We start from the raw sequence: 18,337 nt of genomic DNA on the forward strand, positions 1-18,337 counted from the left end.
TCCAGGGCATTTTGCTTTGCATAAAAGGGCAATCTCTGACACTGAAATGTTTGGTCACAAGACTTTTGCTCATCTCAGCAAAGGACAAGCGAGAAGACACGGGGCAGCACTTTCCAAGGCATTGGGAGGCTCTTGAGTCCTGTCCCTGGCCCGAAAGCGGCACTCCTCTCCCCTGGTTTGACAACCCCATAGATCAACGGTGTCCTGTGCCCGCAGCTGACTGTGCACACTGGGGTTACCGTTGGTGCCTTGGAACCAGATATCACAGAATCACAGAATCATAAACATTGGAAAAGACCACTGAGATCACCTAGTCCAACCGCCAACCCACTCTCACCATGCCCAGTGAACACATCCCTCAGTGCCACATCCACACTGGTTCTTGAACACATCCAGGGACAGTGACTGCACCACCTCCCTGGGCAGCCTGTGCCACTGCATCACTGCTCTTTCTGAGAAGTTTCTCCTAATACCCAACCTGAACATCCCCTGGTGCAATTTGAGGCCATTTCCTCTTATCCTATCACTGTTACCTAGGAGAAGAAACCAACCCCCACCTCACCAAAGCCTCCTTTCAGGCAGCTGTAGAGAGCAATCAGGTCTCCCCTGAGCCTCCTCTTCTCCAGACTGAACAATCCCAGCTCCCTGAGCTGCTCCCCATAAGACTTGTGCTCCAGACCCTTCACAGCTTCATAATCCTCTCTGGACACACTTGAGGGCTTCAGTGTCCTTCTTGCAGCGAGGGAAACTCCAAAACTGAGCACAGTACTTAAGGTATGGCCTCATCAGTGCTAGCATCATGGAAGGAAGGTATGTAATTAGACTCTTTCTGTGTTTGTGGTTCTTACAATAGAGGGAAATGTTCCCTCCATGTATTTATTAACATTGTGTTGAGGAAGCACATCTCCTTTACAGCCCAATGCAAAACCTACTGCCTTCTGTTCTTACTGCATGAAAAAGACCCTTAAGCAAGGAGGACAAAAAAACTCCATGTACTGCAGATTTCCAGTGTGTTTTCCTAAAAGCCTCATGTACTTGATGAACGTTTATCACACTTGTGCGTATGGTCTAGCTGTGTGTCTCAGTGACAGCAGACAAGATTCAGCAGTGTGTCCCCCTGCTGTGGCTGCTGGGAACCCTCTCCTCCCATAGCCAGCCCCCCCCCACCACCTCACAGAGTCTAGAAACCGACCACAGCAAAATGAAATTTGCTCTTCGCAGAAAGGTAAGAACTCAATGCAGCGAAATAATTAGTAGGGATGATTAAAGGCAAAGATTATGCATTAGCAAAGGAAGATAAGCATTTAATTTCTAGCCTTATTGCATTTCAGACTAGAATATTGGTTCCAAAGGTTGCTGCAGACATATTTGCCTTTCTATATATGTATGTGCATAATATACATATGTACGATTACAATCTCCTGCCTTGCTTTAATAATACATTTAATTGCTTTCTGGCCCCACCTCAATCTGCCTACATTCATTTCACAGAGAAGATATTATTTACTGTTAGCCTTTAGCAAATAAATTGTCTGCCATCCTTAACACGGGTAATAAAAGGCACTGCATCAGCCTGCTCGCAGTTCTGTGCATTGCATCTGCTTCCATACAAAGTATAGATGACAGCTGTTTTGCTTGTGCCATCACCAGCAAATTGAGTAAGTGTGCAATGTAAAATGTAAACCTGATGGATTTGCTAAGAGTCATGCTCAGCGTCTTCCATCACTGTTGTTGTGACAGTAAATAAATATTTGGGAATGATATTTGCATTACATATTACATCTACCTGCTATCTTTTTTAATGCCATACATTATAATGCATAATAAATATACAGGTGCAATACTCTGAGCAACTCACATGTTTGCATATATGCATACTTAGACACAACAGCACCCCAGCATGCAGGAAATACATCTATACATCAAAACTATGGCTATAGTTAATGCTGTCTACAGCAACAGACATTTACCTCAAGTATTACACAGCTGAACACAAATTGAGCTGGAAAGGGGAGAAGACACACGGAAAGAAAGGGAGATCGATGTCCAGATCATGCTTTTCCATCTGAGCAGAAGCTCCCGGTATTACATTTATCCTCAGGGGAGGAGGCAGCATAGGGGGAACACTGAATCCTTTCACATGGGGACTGTTGGGACGTCAAAGTTCCAGTGGCATGAGTGCAATGGCCAGAGATATCTCAGGACATCAGGTGTCAGGTCCAAAGATGAGAATTTAGAAGTAACCTAGAAGGAGGAAGGAGTTACTGAAGATACCATCATCTCCTCCATGGGGTGCAAGCTGCACACCTGGGCTTATATTTGCTCTAAATGGCTATAATCATCTTTGGTAGAAGAATAGAGGACACTGCAGCTCCCAGACTGTTTTTATTTCCCTCCCTCCTTTTTTCTTTTCTTTTTTTAAAATCAGGAGTAAGGGGTAGCAGTTGACAATTTTTTCTCTGATCAATATCAGACACATTCCACATTCTGCTTAGCAGTAAATAGGGACAATGCTGACAAATGTCGATGTGCAAATTTTGCCGTAGCCTCCTTTTGTACTTGTTTTGTTCAGCTCCCCATTGAGTGAGTAGCCAGAAAGGGCATGAAACAGCAAGAACTGTGACGTGGTGTACTGGAACACAACATGTGGCAGAGCAAATTGATGAAGAAGAGGAAGAAGAAGGAAGAAAAAAATATATTTCAGCATGTCCTTGCCCTTTGAGATTGTTGGCATGAATGCTGCGGATGCCAGAAGCTGTGTAAGATTTGGAAAGCAACATGACAAGTTCAAGAAAGAAGAATCTCTCAAGCGCTGGTATTCACATGGACATCACCAAGCCATCAGGTGGGATTGCCCTGAGAAAGACTTTCTGCACACCTGCACTTTTCTCACACCATAGTAGGGATCTGCAGCTGGCCTGGACTATGTGTGTTCCTCCTTTGGGGTCTCTAGATGCCATTTTGTTGTGCAGTTTGATGAATCTTAACAAAAACATTTCATTAAAACCTTCTGGCAGCTCTCTGTTCCTGTAGCTCGGGCTTAGAAATACAAATGTGCAGTGAACCCTCAGCTCAGCTGAACTCACATGTCCATAAAAATAGCAACCCCATAGCTGTGTGCTCAGACCTGCTGCCTGGTAGCAGCAAGGAAGCTGATTTTAATGTCAGAGGTGCAAATTAAACCAGACAGGAACAAACTGTGAACTATAAAGAGTGCAAGTGAAACTCCTAAACATCCCATTGTGTAAGGAAAGAGCAGACAGGCCCTGTGGGCTGGGCTGCTTTGAAGATCCCTTGGCCAATGGGGTCCCAGAGGCCAGTGCCTCACTGTTCCCTGCACTCTGCTGGCGGATGGGCTGTGTAAGAAGCTTTAGCTTCTCCTTATAGCCCTTGTCTTTCAAGAAGAGCATTGTTGGCCTTGGTTTCTGTTAGAGGAAGGCTCTGGGTGACACTCTGCCCTGAGTCCAATATGTGGATGCTAGCATGAGGCTCCTGGTGCTGTCCTTCCCCAAACCATGACGCATCCTGAGTGCAGGCCCCAGGGCTGTGCATATCCTCAGCCTTTCCATTTATTTCTAACAACATCAGGGGTTGCCTCTGTATGTAAATCATTCTGATTATTGCCATTTTATTGCAGCACCATCTGCTTGCATTGTGCCTTGTGGCCATAAGGGTGGTGTTGCCAGAGCTGTGTGTATGGATGTTTGGGTGTTCTGTGGGGGCCAGGGAGCCTGACCTCTGTGCAGGCAGAAGCCCCACTGGGGGGCTTTCACTTGATGTAGGACAGGGCTCACTGTACCCAACACCCTATTAGGCAAGCAGGCCCACACAGTGTAGATGCTTTGGGGTGCCAAACTGAGACATGTCACATACCAAGACAGAGAACCTTCCCATTCTGATGCCTGATAAATTATTTTAGTGGCCACATCTCAAGGATTTAGCAGGACAAGGACTGTAGCAGGCGAAGCATCAAGTGTGCAGGAAAGGGAGGTGTGAGGAGAGAAAGGAATAAATCTGTTAAAAGATCGAGGCTTTGTATATGCAGCAGAAATAATGTTTCAGACCTGCAGTAACACATAACTTTAAACTGAACATAGTGTTTGGGCTTCTAGTGTATCCAGTTGTCATTTTTCTGCTATATTTGCTTTGTGTGGAAGGAACACAGTCTGAGAGCCGAAGCCAAATCTTGAGGTTTATAAAACAGAAAGGGTGTTGTTGTTTTTTTCTTTATTTCAACTAAATATCACATCCGCTGCTTAGTTTAAACATTCTTGCTGGGCCTGGCAATAGAAACACAGCCGTGTTTTCTGATCCACGAGAAGGACAAAATGACAAAGGCAACTGTGTGGCACAGCTGGCAGAAAGAAGCAGTTATCCCAGTGCAGCCCTGCCACCGGCCACCCATGCCCTTGTCAGAACGGGGAGAAGGACATGAGGTGGTTGAGCACAGCCACGGCTTTAGCTTATCCTTGGTCTTTGATAGTGCTTTGTGCATCTCAAAATGTAGCCTCCTTGCAGAAGAAGTTCAGCTTAGTGATGGGTTGCAGAGCCCTGGCCGGGCCTGGTGTTCGTCAGCGAGGGGAGGTAGGCCAAGTTTCCCATCTGTGTATTTAACAGTGATTATTTGTGGTGTTTTGAAGAGATTCTAAAGATACTTTTTAAAAAATGTTTTCTCCCTTGTCTGAAGTCTTTGAAAACTTTGAAGTTGGTCCCATCCTCAGGGAACGGAGCCTGGCTGACAGCAGGATGGGAGCTGAGGAAGGGACGAGAAGAGAGCCCTGCTGCTGGAGTGGCATAGCCTACGGCTGCTTGCCATGCCCTGCCTCAGGCCTGAGGACTGCAGCGGGGAGGTGGGCAGGAGGGGGGATCGCTGCGATGGCAGCACTCTGCAGCCAGTTTCTAATGAAACCCGTGTGCACTGGTGGAACAGTGAGGGGTGAGAGCTGCCGAGGGAGGAAGGCGCAGTGGGAGCAGGTGGTGGGAGCATTGCCTGCGGGGCTGCCAGCTCCTCAGCTCACGAGCAGATGGCACGGGGAGGGCAGAACGAGAAAGGTTTGGCTCTATCTTAACATCCACTGTCAGGGGGACGTACAAAAAGCACTACAGAACTGAACCAAGGTGAATGCCACGTGCTGTGATTTTCCCTTGGGTGCATTTCCTTGAGTTGTCACATCAGGTACAGTGCAGGCTCCAGCTCTGCGCACACCACCAGGCGAGATGAGCCCTACGCTCCTAAGTTTGCCTGCCAACAAGCAGTGGGATGCTCGTTACACAACACTGCAGTTTTTAGAGCAGGAGGCTGGTGCTCAAACCCACCCATCACTGGGCCCTGCACACCTCCCTTGTTGTCGATGCTCTAATATTTTCCACTCAGTGCACCCACAATAAACACAGTGTGCAGGCCCAGCTGGACAGCCAGATCCTCCACAGCAGGATGTCCTGCTGCAAATATTTGGGGAGGCGTGTTTTGCTTTGAAGTGCCTGGTGTGAGACTGGCCTGGGGCTGGCTGCATCCTCAGAGCCACATCCCACATGCCTCAAGTAGATACAGTAGAGCTGCAGGCACAAAACTGGCAAAAAGCTCAGTTGGGATTATGGCAGTCATAATTCTTATCATTTTGTATGTCCCTTTCAAATATATCGTGGGGAAGCAAAATCTACACTGAGGGAGGAACACTTATAGAAATAAAGCTAATTGGCTGGTGAGGTGGTGGCTTAGGGAAAGGGAAGGGGAAGGAAAGGGAAAGGAGGAAATTCTGCCTCTACCAGCAGCAGGTCCCAGGATGCCAGGTCCAGCAGAATGCCCTGCTGGAACAGCCACAAATCCTGAGGAAAATGATGTCAAGATACTCCCTCTTAGTCCAGAAAAAAACATCCATGTACTAAAATATAAAGCACCCATGGATGTGATTCTGAGAATTTTACTGAATGGCAGGGCAGCAGCTTCCCTGTGTTTCCTATAGAGCTTGGTCAACCTGCCACAAATGCAGGATGTGGCACAACAAGATGGGATTTACATACTGAAAATCCAATTTCAAAAGGTTAAAATATGTGCTCATTAGCACGTGAGCCTGATGGACAAGTTTGTTTAATGCAGTAGTCTACAGTGGTCTGGAAAATGCTAAGGATAGGTCTCACCACACTTAAAAACATTCTTATAGGTGCTGTGATGTGTGTGTGTGTGGCCCTGGGCAGCCTGGTCCAGTATTAAATGGGGAGGTTGGTGGCCCTGCCTATGGTAAAGGGATTGGAGATTCATGATCCTTGAGGTCCCTTCCAACCCGGGCCATTCTGTGATTCTGTGATTCTGTGCTAAGAAGTTTTGCTGAATCAAATCTGAGGAAAGGACTTTGTACTGCTGTGGTCAGCATGTTATGTGTTCATGGGGAGAACTGTCAAAACTTAGGAAGATAAATTGCTTATAGGTTCAAAAAGCATGCCTTCAATTTATATTTTCACATATAAAACAGTGTCACAGCAGCAATAGTTAAGTGATAAAGCTGTGGTTCAAGGCAGCTCAGCAAGAGTGAATAAATCTTCATAATTGACAAGCCGTAATAATAATAAATACATGAAGAATTTATTTCTCTCTATCCTGTTGAAAAATGATTACATGGGAATCCTTACCAGCAGCTGGGCCTCTTCTAAATGACTACCAAGCCAATCCACTCTGCAACCTCTGCCAGCTCCAGCATCTCAGTAATTAAAAAGGTTGTCGCTAGTACTAGAGAGGACAGATGCTTCCCCTAGGAAGTCCTGTCTTCAATTCCTCTGGTATCACTAAGCTATGCTGTGGCCTGATGTCCTTTGATTGCTACTACAACCATCTGATATGTTATCAGTGCTCAATAAACACCATGGTCGTGTTGAGGTGAGATATAAGATACGCAATAAGAATGCACCCTCTGTTTCTTTTTTGTGCTTACAAGATGCTTACTGTACCACAGCATCCCAAAAGGCAGCATGTTTACTGCTGTTCCAAATTTGTATTTTACCCTGAGAAATGAGGTCATTGCTATTTGCTATATTAAAAATACCTACAGGAATGTGGCAGGTCACTAAAGGGTGTTGGCAACAAAACTGCAAGCACTTTGCTACCTTTAAAGGGAGTCTTCCCATTCTAGGCATACGATTTATGACCATACATTATTCTGGATTAGCACAGAAGATAAACAGAGTTGCTGGCTCTGGTCTCAGCAAAGCTCAGTCCTCGTGAAGCTGATACACAGCAGCACATTAGTGCCATTGACATCGCTCTCTGCTTGGCTGAGCTATTTGTGACTCCGATCTTTCCATCCATGCACAGTGCCTGAAGGATAACAGTGGCCTATCTGCTCTCCTTCTCGGGGAAATGCAAGTACCTTCAAATTTAAACTGTCAGAAGTCAACCACAGGGTGGCTGGCTCATTGAGCTAGAGCAACTCAGGCACATAAGAGGCTGGTGTGGCTCACACTGCCTTCAGCCACCTCCGACCCCTGGAGCCAGATGTGCACTGATAGGTAGACAGGGGAAAGGCAAGGAAGAAATGAAGCACGGCAGTCACTGGCTCAACTTTGGACCCATAAAATGTGCATAATTTGTCTTGCCTCTCTCAACTTTTAGGTGAAACTTTAAATGTGCTTGCGTCCTTCCTAAAGAAATGAGGGACTGGGTGAGGCAGGAATATCCTCATTTCCCTTTCCTTGTCCAAATATCCTTTGCCCCGAGGGGCCGCACAATGCCTGTCTGCAAGGACAGCTGGATAACGTCCACATACAGCACTGTGGGGAGCATTTCCAAAAGCAGCCGAGTGACATAGGTGCTAGTATCATCTTGCAAGACTCATGCTCCTTTGAAATCCTCCGCTCCGCATGACCAAAAGCCTTTAAATATTTTTAAAGCCACTCCAGAGGCACATCAATATTTGGGTAGAGTCAGCCACGTTTTAGACAAATAAAACTGCTTACAGGGACTCTCAGAAACGCCAGAGATCAGCGCAGGGTGATGTCTCCCCTGAAGCCTGTTTGTTTGATCTAGTTGATGTTCCAACCCCTCTTGCCTCCTCCCCATGGGCCCCTGAAGTTAAAGCAGTACCATGAGCTGTGGATGCATGTCAGAGCATTTGAATGTTCCCAGTCAGCTTCTTCTTTCTGAAACCTGCTCTGGCAGCTGCTGCACCAAGGCCTCCCCATGCACAGGTTCAGGACAAATGAACCCCTACCTTCACTCTCTTTAGAGAATCACCTCCTCCTACTATTGCATTGTCTGGTACTATGATTTTTTTTCTTCTTATGCAGACAGCAGTATTAAGCCTGACAGAGAATGAATGAATATCAATAAGACAGAACACAAATGGAATATGGAGCACTTCTTCCTAAAATTCTAATGAAAGTGCCTACAGGGAGGTGGCACACACAGCAGATCACGTACATAAACACATCATGTTGGGGAATCGTCTATTTTCACTGAAAAATAGCTCCTATGTAGGCAATTTCCTAAACGTCTATTCAAGTTAATGTTGTATATATTCTCTAGCAATTGTATATAGTAACTGACTTCTCTCTCTTAGAAATGAAGTTGTAGCCAGAGCCCTGGGAGGGGAAAAGAGAGACCTGTTTCTAATGGAGGACAGAGAAAGAGAGACCGTGTCTGACCTGTAACCCACCAGATTGTCCCTCCCAAATTTTCTGCTTTCGCTCCATGTGGCTTTCCTCTGGGCTTCCCCCAAACAAGAGCGTAACAGAGCATTGACTCCAGGGGCTTACTGAAATGCCTCCTGAAATGCCATTGGCAAAACACAGTGCTCATGTTTATAGGCAAACAATTGCCAGACCTGTGAGGTCCAAGACTGTTCCTGGGTCTCCTCCTACATCTTTCTCAGAGCCCAAGCTGCTGCTGTCCCTATTAGTTCTGCACAACCAATCATAGAACAGCTACAGGCTGCCAAGTTTTTGCAAAAAATCCATCCTTACAGCTAAGGGATGCCAGTTGACGGGTGCTTGGTATGTAACTGCCTTCTCTTCTCCAGCTATCGTGGCAGCCCTGTTTTGGAGTGTGTCCTTGGGAGCAGACAGCAGTGAAATTTTTGCTTCTGTCATGACTGAAGACCTTATCTTCCCTTCATCTTCATACTATACTCTGTAATCACCTGAGAGCCAAGCATATATGTATATTTTTTTTTGCTACAATAAAAAACTCAATGCTGCCCTCTGCCAGAAATGTGGTAGCACTGGTCTTGAACTGCTTTTCCTTAATCCGCAAGTGATGCACCTTTTTTCTCTGGGCACTGCTCTTACCCACCAACACCCCCCACCACATTTGAGTCACCAGTAAGGCCAAGGAAGTGATCTCCTTGCTTTCCGTAGCACATTCTATGTGCTCAGCTTGTGGTAGTGACGGAGAGTGCATGCCAGCCACCTGGCTATTTACAGTGACTGCAAACTGAAGGAAGGCCTAATGAAAAGAAGACATATTGCTACCCAGGTATAAAAAGAGAAACAGTGCTGTTACTGCCTGTGTTTATTGCAGTTTAAGTGGGAGAATATGTGGTACTCCTTTAACTCTCATTAAGCTGCCATGCAGGATGACTTGCCATCTCACCAAGCCCAACCCTGTGTGCCTGGGGCATGGCTATGGTGCTGCCCAGACCTCTGCCCAAGGGTGGGTTCAACACAACAGCAGAATCTATTTATCATAAAGAAAGAAAATGCAGCTCTTAATAACATGGCTACCAAATCATAGAATCATTAATATTGGAAAAGACCTTTAAGATCACCTACTGCCAACCCACCCCACCATGCCCAGTGAACACATCCCTCAGTGCCACATCCACACGGTTCTTCAACATCTCCAGGGACAGTGACTGCACCACCTCCCTGGGCAGCCTGTGCCACTGCCTCACTGCTCTTTCTGAGAAGAAATTCTTCCTATTATCCAGCCTGAACATCCCCTGGTGCAATTTGAGGCCATTCCTTCTTGCCCTATCACCGTTACCTGGGAGAAGAAGCCGATCCCCACCTCACCACAGCCTCCTTTCAGGCAGCTGTAGAGAGTGATCAGGTTTCCCCTGAGCCTCCTCTTCTCCAAACTGAACAATCCCAGCTTTCTCAGCCCTCCCCATCAGGTTTGTGTTCCAGACCCCTCACAGTTTCATTGCCCATCTCTGTACAGGCTCCAGGGCCTCAAAGACTGTTGCAGTGAGTGGTGAACAAACCAAGACACCCGGCATGGTCCCAGCACAGTGCCATCACAGGGATGGGATCAGGTTAATGAATTATTCAGGTGAGGCCACAGACTGCATTTGTGTGGATTTTGAGAGTGATATACACACACTGGGCACCCCACAGCTCCCCAGTGCACATTTGAGACCTTCTCTCCATCACTTTGTCCCACAGGCAGATGAGATTTCTCTGCATCCCAGTGATGGCCAGGAAGGGGCTGGAGAGAGGTATGAACACCTGACCTCCATTCTTCCACCTCCCTAAGAAGCCCCTGCCAAGGCCACCCCCTCAACCCACATGTCCTTGGGAAAGTGCAGAGGTCTTGGAAAGATATTCCTCAGTGCTGACTAAAGGTTTAACTTGGCTTCATGGTGAGTCACGGAAACTACGGAAAGGCAACTCACCAGGGAAATCAAAAGGAGTAATTAAGAGAACATAGTAATTAAAGATGTATCCTAAGAGATCCTGTACGTGACATCCACACCAGGCAGGGGAGCTTGCTAGGCATGAGAGCTTTCCTTGCCCACTCTGGACTGCAGAAGCTGGGGAGAGATGCAGCCACAAAGTTGCCATGGCTACAGATGCACAAACCTGGGGGCTGGGATTGGCCCTGCCCTGTGCTGCCCAGAGCTCAGCTCCCAGCTGCAGCTGTGTGACTGACCCCGAGCTGTGCAGTGTAAAAAGAAAGAATGCCTGAAAGTCTTAACATCTTCAAGGGTAGAAAAGTAGACTGACTTGAGGAGATGTTTCAATATACGCACACCGTGCCGTGTGTGAGGAGAAATATACATCATGTTATTGAACTGTAAATGGGAGCACTCATTTTGTGGTCTTCATTCTGTGTCCAAAACTTCTGCTTAGCTTTACTTGTGTCACCTTCTCTCCTACAGGTACCTGCATTCAGCCAGCAGAGATGTGCTAGAAGTAAAATTGTGTGTCTATGTACCAGGAGGGTGTTATAACACAGGATGGAGTTCTAACACTTGGAGTTCTATCACAGCAAGCCCTCCATACTAATCATTGCACGCTAGCAGAGCATATTAACAGTGCATTAGATTCCATCAAAAGCTGATTTCCTTTGTGTACGAGGTGCCAGACCCAAAAGTATGTGGTCTGATCAGAATAGAAATGATGGCTGCACAATAACCATTTGAATATACTTTCCATGCCATTTGCTGACATAAATCCTACTGCTAAAAGCATAAGAAACTGCCAAGGGTTTTAACAACATGGTGCTTATTGCACACAGTAAGAAAACTGGATTTCACTGTCTGAATGCTTTCCTAAGGGCATGCTGAGACACAGACAAGTTTCAGGATGGCATTAGTAGAACCCAACCTCACTTTTCAGGTCCGTGAGCAGATCTGTTTGCTGGGTCTATAAGAACAAACAACTGACCTACGGGTAAGACCAGATCTGGGTCCTGCCTCTGGCCCAGAGGCTTCCCATCACCATCCTTGTCCCAGGCACCAAGGACACAGTGGAGCAATGCTGCTTTTATGGCACTGGGGCTCTTTCCCCCTCTTCCTACAGATATCCATGTGGGACAGAACATGATGTGTTCCTTAAAGAGCTGTGGCTCCTGGACAGTCAGTAAGCCCTGCTGATGTATGTGGGTGCAGTGTGTTGCAGGCAGGCTGCAGGGAGATGTGGCAGAGCTGGTCCTGGTGAGAAGAGGGAACTAAACGGCAGCTCCTGCTACTCAAATATGGGAGCTTTTTTTTCCTTTTCAAAACACAGGTGTTTAATTCCTATATGTGGCATGAAAGGTAAAACAATTTTCCTTGGCAGCACCAGAAATGCCTGCTATGCAGGTGATAATGGATCGTAACACAGAACAAGCCCAGCTTCCATGACTGCTCTGAGTGTCAGCAAACCTGTTACAATTAGGGGTTTGGAGGCAGTGAATGTTCTGGCAGCATCTGGCTGGAAAGCATTTTAACTGCTGGGCTGGCCCCAGCACTAGCATCACATGAGCCCAAATTAGCGAAGCAGACGTTGTCCTCCCATAGGTGATCACACTTTAGCCATGACACACTGCTAGATTTCTCCATAAGCAAGCCCTGTTCAGCCATGCACAGGATGCCCTTGTCCCAAAGGGGACAACCCACACTGCTGTGTCAACTGAAATGGGTGCTAAAAGCTTAACTCACCCACTGGGCTTTTCACTCTGAAAAACGAGGTTTCATAACCAGCCATATCCCAAAGCCTGAATGTTTCTGAGCAGCTTCTTTTTTCTGGCTACCCAGGCATTTAATTGCACGGTGCATCGAGCTCAGAGCCTGCAGTCCTTGCATGGGTTTTGGTGCTTTCATCAGCCCCGTTGCCTTGCCTAATTGAGATATGGCTTTTCCCTTGAATTGTTGGCATATCAGCAGGGGGCATCACTGCCCGTGGCTGCTTGCTCTCAGAGAGCTGTCTGGGATTACGTTCCTCTAAGAAAACCTGTGCCCATGAACCCACTGAGTGGCTACTGGAGCATAAAGCCCACTCCTCTGGGTGAACCTAATAGGAATTAACAGCCCAAGTGTGACAGCCACAGCTGAGAGAATGGCACCATAACCATTTTGTTAGGTATACTCGCTATTTGAAAACATGATCTGTGGCATAAACGTGTCCATAAAGCTCCCTTCAGCAGAGTTAGGATGTTTATAGCTCAGATGAGTTTTGTGTGCAGCTTTTCTACGCTAAATATCATTATGTCTCATAACAGAGGATTGAAGAAGAGCAATATAGTCTATGCAAGTTAGGTTAGAAGATAGTAACACATCTCAAGGTTTACACCCAAGAGAATGATTGCAGTTTTCCATTTAAAACACTTAGATTTTGAAAAGAGATGAAATCCATTCACCTTTGAATTTTCAAAAGGTATCAGCACTCAGAGACTCTCCTCTGGACAGATTTTCTTCTGTAGATCTTTGACTTTGTAACTAATTAAGGCATCTTCAAACATGACCTTCAGCAATACTCTGCCATGGGCTTGTGCTCAGGCTCTGGGTACAGCTCATCCACATGCAGGGGGATCTAAGTGACACTAACATCCTAAAAATGGGACTAACGGGGGCTCTTTGCATACTCTGGTTGTAAAGAGGAGTGAATTTAAAATCAAAGCTGGAATTCATCTTTGACCTGAAATGAGATTTTAATGCCTTGGCTTTGCTTACTGAAGATTTCTATTAAAGCCATGGGACAAAAAATGCTAATCCAATACTTTTCATCTTTTTGGAATCTGTTTGGAACATCTCATTCCCCAGCTATACCCTGGGGTTGTTCTGGGCAGAAGGACGCTCCGCAAGACAGACTGAACAGATGGCCCCATGTGTCTGTAAACAGCTGTGTATTTAGCCAGGAGCCACTACTGAAGAGCTAGAATTACTTCTGTTGTGTTGCCTTCTCTATGGAGCAGCTTAATCATTCACTCCAAGAAGGAGTACAGGAGAAAAGCCCCTGCCGTGATGTCAGATCTGCATCACATGGGAGAAAAGGGCAAGGGACTGTGCCATCCCTCAGACTGGAATGCAGCTGGGAGCACCAGCCTCACTGAGGGAGCAGCATCAGAAAAAAAGCCTTCAGGCCTCCTTACCTGGGGTGCTTTCAAAGAAAGGAGCCATCACTATCTGACTTGGGAAGAGATACAAGAAAGCTCAGTACTGATGCTATGAAGGTTAGTTTTGTCAGGCAGTGAGCTTTTGAACGCTTAAAATGTTATGTTGCTGGTGAATGTAACTCTTGGCTGTGCTAACTTTCCATAAGGCAGTGACCTCTTTCAGGCTGATAATAAAGAAAGCCAACGATCAACCTACATTTGCAAAGAATTTGCACGTGTAAATCAAGCACAAAGGAAAGAATCCACTTCCCATGTGTCAGTTTGCATGTTTACTGCATAGTATATGTCCCACACCAAGAATTACTCATTCCTGGCAGCATTCATGCCCACAAAGCACAGCAATTGGAATTGCACTTTCTAAAGTCCAATACGTCACCTTGCACAGTCACAGAATCATAGAATCATAGAATATCCCCAGTTGGAAGGGACCCACAAGGATCATCAAATCCAGCAATCCACATGCTTTCTGCCAAGCTCACCTGTGCAGAACTGCTTTAGATGAAACCTATGAGATGTCACACCAGCTGTCAGGTCTGACTTTAATGACAGCATTCCTTTACAAGATGCATAATTTTTGCATGTGGAAAAAGCTTTAAAGATGTTTCACCACTGGGTGCAACTGCCTAAGCTCACCACTGTGCAGTGTGCAGACGTTCTTTTGATGCAACCTTTTTCTACTCTACACTGCAGGTTAGTTAGGTTCTCTGTGAAGAAAACAGGGAGATACCCAGTAGGGGCCTGAAGTACTGTGTGTTTGCTGTCATCTATCTCACTCATTGGAGTATTGCACGAGCCAATGTGTCTGTGAGTTGTTTTTATCATCATTTGATGCAGTTGCTGGCTGTAGAAAATCAAAGAATCAAGGAGAGAGGGCAGATTTGAAATTCACAATTGAAATCCAAATGCCACAACAGGAAGAGCTTAATTCTATAGATCATTTCAGGCGTGAAGCAGAAGGTGACCCTGCGGAAATCATTTTAATAACATGAATGAGATGGGATGTGGCATCTGTAAGTGAGGGAGAAGGGAGAAGGTAGCCCTCCTTCCCTGGGGGCTTTGGCTGCTTAATCTGGAGATGGTTTTTCCATCAGTGCAAAGCACGGGATGGGAGGGCTGGGCTTTGTCAGGAGAATGCTGCTGACTAAAAGCTGCCCTCCCATGAAATTAACATGAGGAGATGAACACTGTGCCTCAAATACATGGATAAAAATGCCCCCAAAATGAGCACGCTTCTGAGTTAGCATCAGCTGGACAAGCAGGACAGCCAGCTCCATCACTTCCTAACAGCCTGGTCCCCAGTGAGGAGACAAAGTGCAGAGAGAGAATTTGCCTCATCGTCATTAAAGAAAGGTAACAAAATTTAAGCTATGGATTGTATGCTGGGAAAAGTTTCACATCACGTGAAAAGCACTGTCACAGCTCAGCCATCAGGTGAAGCAGGAATGATAATCTATGTACAGATCTCAAATCTTTTCTATGGAGGTATGAGATATAAAACTGCTTTTCTTACTCCTAAAATAACTTCCTAAAAAGAGGACACATGCTATCAAACTATTAATGAATGAAGGGCACCATAGCTCTGCCGAAGGCATTCAGGAGACCTAAAACAGAAACATTCTTAAAAGACAGAAAGGAAATTCTCTCCTGTGGGTTGGCTTAGCACCAATGTCAGCAGTCACTGACTTCAGACAGGTGACATGAAGGAGATGGTTGAAGAGAGTCGCCAAAGGACTGCTCAGCTCAGTGGATTTCAGATGTCAGCAGCTTAAACTCTAGCATACGAACTAGTTTCAAACCCAGTGACACGGCCACCTGTTCAAATTAGGCATCCTGAAACACATTCTAGCCTCAAGCAATAAATATTTCCCTGAGAGTACAGATGGAAACTTAGGAGCCACAGCACAGGCACAAAAAAAATGTATGGCAAATATTCTACTGACCACAAGTTGGCAGAAAGAACTGTTAGAAATCCTATCCCTAAAGAGCTCAAGGATAAAGGAAAGGAATGCTTGGGAACAAGAGATGGAATATTTGAAAGTAGAGGATGTCGCATCAGTATTTGCCATCAACAGCTTGATGAGTTAACTGCTTTTTGATTTTGTTACAAACACACACAGAAATAAAGTGAAGACTTTGTTTTGTTATTTTTTTAAAGAACAAATGACACTTAAATTCACCACTTGCTAACGTTGTTAGTTTTGACAAGCAGTGGGTACCCCCATGGTACTGAAGCCCAGCTGACTTGTCACCTTGGCACTTTTAGCCATGTAAATACTGTTTACATACCACAGTAATGGTATTTCATTTAGTTTGCAAAATCAGGTGCCTAAGGTTTGGTAAGGACACAGCTGCAGCCTTATTCATCCCCTTGTGTGTATAGAAAGGAATCAGTTTGTATGTATGAGCAGCTTATAGGAAGTGGGAGGAGGAATGGATAAATGGACAAGGATAACCACAACATGAACTGTTAAATTATACTTCCTCATACTTCCCCCTAGCTCTGACACCATGTTTGCATGGGACTCAAGCCCACCTCCTCCCATTTCCTACCACAGTTCTCCACCTCAGCAGTCAGCCATAGCCCAGTGCTGTTATTTACAGCAGGCAGATTACAGAGCACCAGAAATAGCAAAGCATCATCCATTCAGTCGCTGAGCAATGTGAGGTACTAAGAATGATGAATCCTTCCTACCCAGACAAGAAATGATTGATTTGAATAATTGCCTGAGAATATTCACATGACACTCAAACACAGTCGCTGTCATGATTACCAATGTCTCTGTTCCTCACAGTGAGTCTATAATTGGCATAAGTGTCTCAGATAATTTATACAGCAACACGATTTTCACACTTACCCAGTTCTGGATAGTTGCTAATATTTCAAGTGACAGTCACTTTATCATACAAAGGGAGCTTTCACAAGCTTTTGGCACATCTATTGATACCGACTGTCACTGAATTTCTCCATTTCCCTGTCTTTTTTATTCATTGTCACTAGTAACTACCTATTTCTTCTTTGTGTTGTGGAGATTAGACATGGTATTAGGTCAGTACAAGTCTTTTCCTTTATTTAAGAGAAAGACCTATTTGCCAGTTCATACACAAATCTGGTTATGATTCTGTTAACAGGGAAAATTCCTTATTTCTCAAGTCCTCCTAAATGACTAGGTAAACAAAGGAAGTATTTGCTTACTTAACAGGTCTCTATCCCCCTAAGAAGAAGGCTACTTCAAAACTAATTAGGTGCTGTTGCCACTCCACGGTGAGCAGGAAAAGAGTTGCTCTCCCTTCAGCTCTGCTGTCTCTCCAGCCGCATGTTGTTCTCGTCACTGAGATCTGATTGCTGGGGAAGAAAACAAGGCTGTTCTCTCTGGTTTGTTCCCTCTAGATTGGCCTCTAACTAAACTACTGGATAGCCCAAACTGACACTCTTAGAAGTTCTTCCAGTCTCTCTTTAGACACCATATTTGCTTTAACAGCGCATGTACGCTTTTTACTTCATTTTAACTGGCATTCAAGAAGCAAAGCCTTAAACTTCCTTGGCAACACCAGCAATTTCCTTGGCTTGCAGAGCAAATCACGGGGATCCCAGTTGCCTTTCTGGGGCACTCAGTACCCTCCCCAGCACACACACCACTCACTTCAGGGCAGTGCTGCACAGCAGCCATGGCAGATTCTTGATTTCATTTCTTCATTCTTGCATGTACTAGGTATCAGCATATGAAAAACTGCTACTGGGGCTAAGTACTCATCATGCTACAACTATTACTGACTGTCAGGTTCATCAGAGAGGGGGGTGGCTGCTTGGATTTTTGAAATAAGAGACATTTTAATGAATTTGGCTCTTTGGAGGGAACAAAGTGTCTATCCCGTCCATACACATTCAGATACCTGCAGCAAAATGATATTAATATGCATCAATCCTTTAGCAAATTACACGAATCTGTAAGAGGGCTTTGAGGCATGTAGCACTTCCAAAATCCTTAGTTCTGCTCTCTCTTCTGTCTGCATTTTGAATTCGCCGAGCAAATGTGTGGAGCCCTTAGTCCCAAATGGTTTCACTGACGTTTTTGGCTGAAGCAGAGCTCTTTGGCAGGATGATCAGGCAGCAGCACACTCCACGGATGTTGCCTATTACCTTTTGCAAGACTTGAATCACTGATGCTAATCCAAAATTGTTTGAGTTTTATATACAGACTGGCTGCCCCATAGGCTCTGTTGAGCTGTGACTACACAAGCTGCCACATCCCTTGGTTTAATCCACGTCCACCCAGCTAATCATTTACAAAATTCATATTTAAAAAATCCAGGTGGCTCAAACCCAGCAAGTTTCTGGCAGCAACATGTGTGAATGGTTCTCTTTCCTGGCATATAAATGTTAACAGCTCAAGTGCCCACCAAATGCACATTTGTGCAGCACAAATGGAAATGGTAAAAACTAACAGAGAGCAGAGGCAGTAGAGAAGGCAAACAGACTAAAGAGCTGAGGCAACACTGCCCAGAAGCACATACCAGAGTGCTCTGTAGCAC

General features: G+C 45.5%; 1 protein-coding gene across 5 annotated transcripts in view; it reads left to right on the forward strand.

Moving 5' to 3' along the window:
- Positions 1–18,337, forward strand: part of POMGNT2 (protein O-linked mannose N-acetylglucosaminyltransferase 2 (beta 1,4-)) — an 86,990-nt gene that overhangs the window by 33,635 nt on the left and 35,018 nt on the right. The window contains exons 3-4 of one of the 5 annotated variants that reach the window (XR_008209575.1): positions 10,375–10,427; positions 11,091–15,877. The exons of 1 other annotated variant lie outside the window; for it this stretch is intronic. The gene's annotated coding sequence lies outside the window, so the exon portion shown is untranslated. Of the gene's footprint in view, positions 1–2,572; positions 9,200–10,374; positions 10,428–11,090; positions 15,878–18,337 lie in introns of those variants that run through there. 3 more of the 5 variants (XR_008209573.1, XR_008209572.1, XR_008209574.1) reach the window with 3 other exon arrangements.

This window comes from Tympanuchus pallidicinctus, unplaced genomic scaffold, assembly GCF_026119805.1.
Source record: "Tympanuchus pallidicinctus isolate F22 unplaced genomic scaffold, pur_lepc_1.0 scaffold3, whole genome shotgun sequence".
In the NCBI taxonomy this organism is placed as follows: Eukaryota; Metazoa; Chordata; class Aves; order Galliformes; family Phasianidae; genus Tympanuchus; species Tympanuchus pallidicinctus.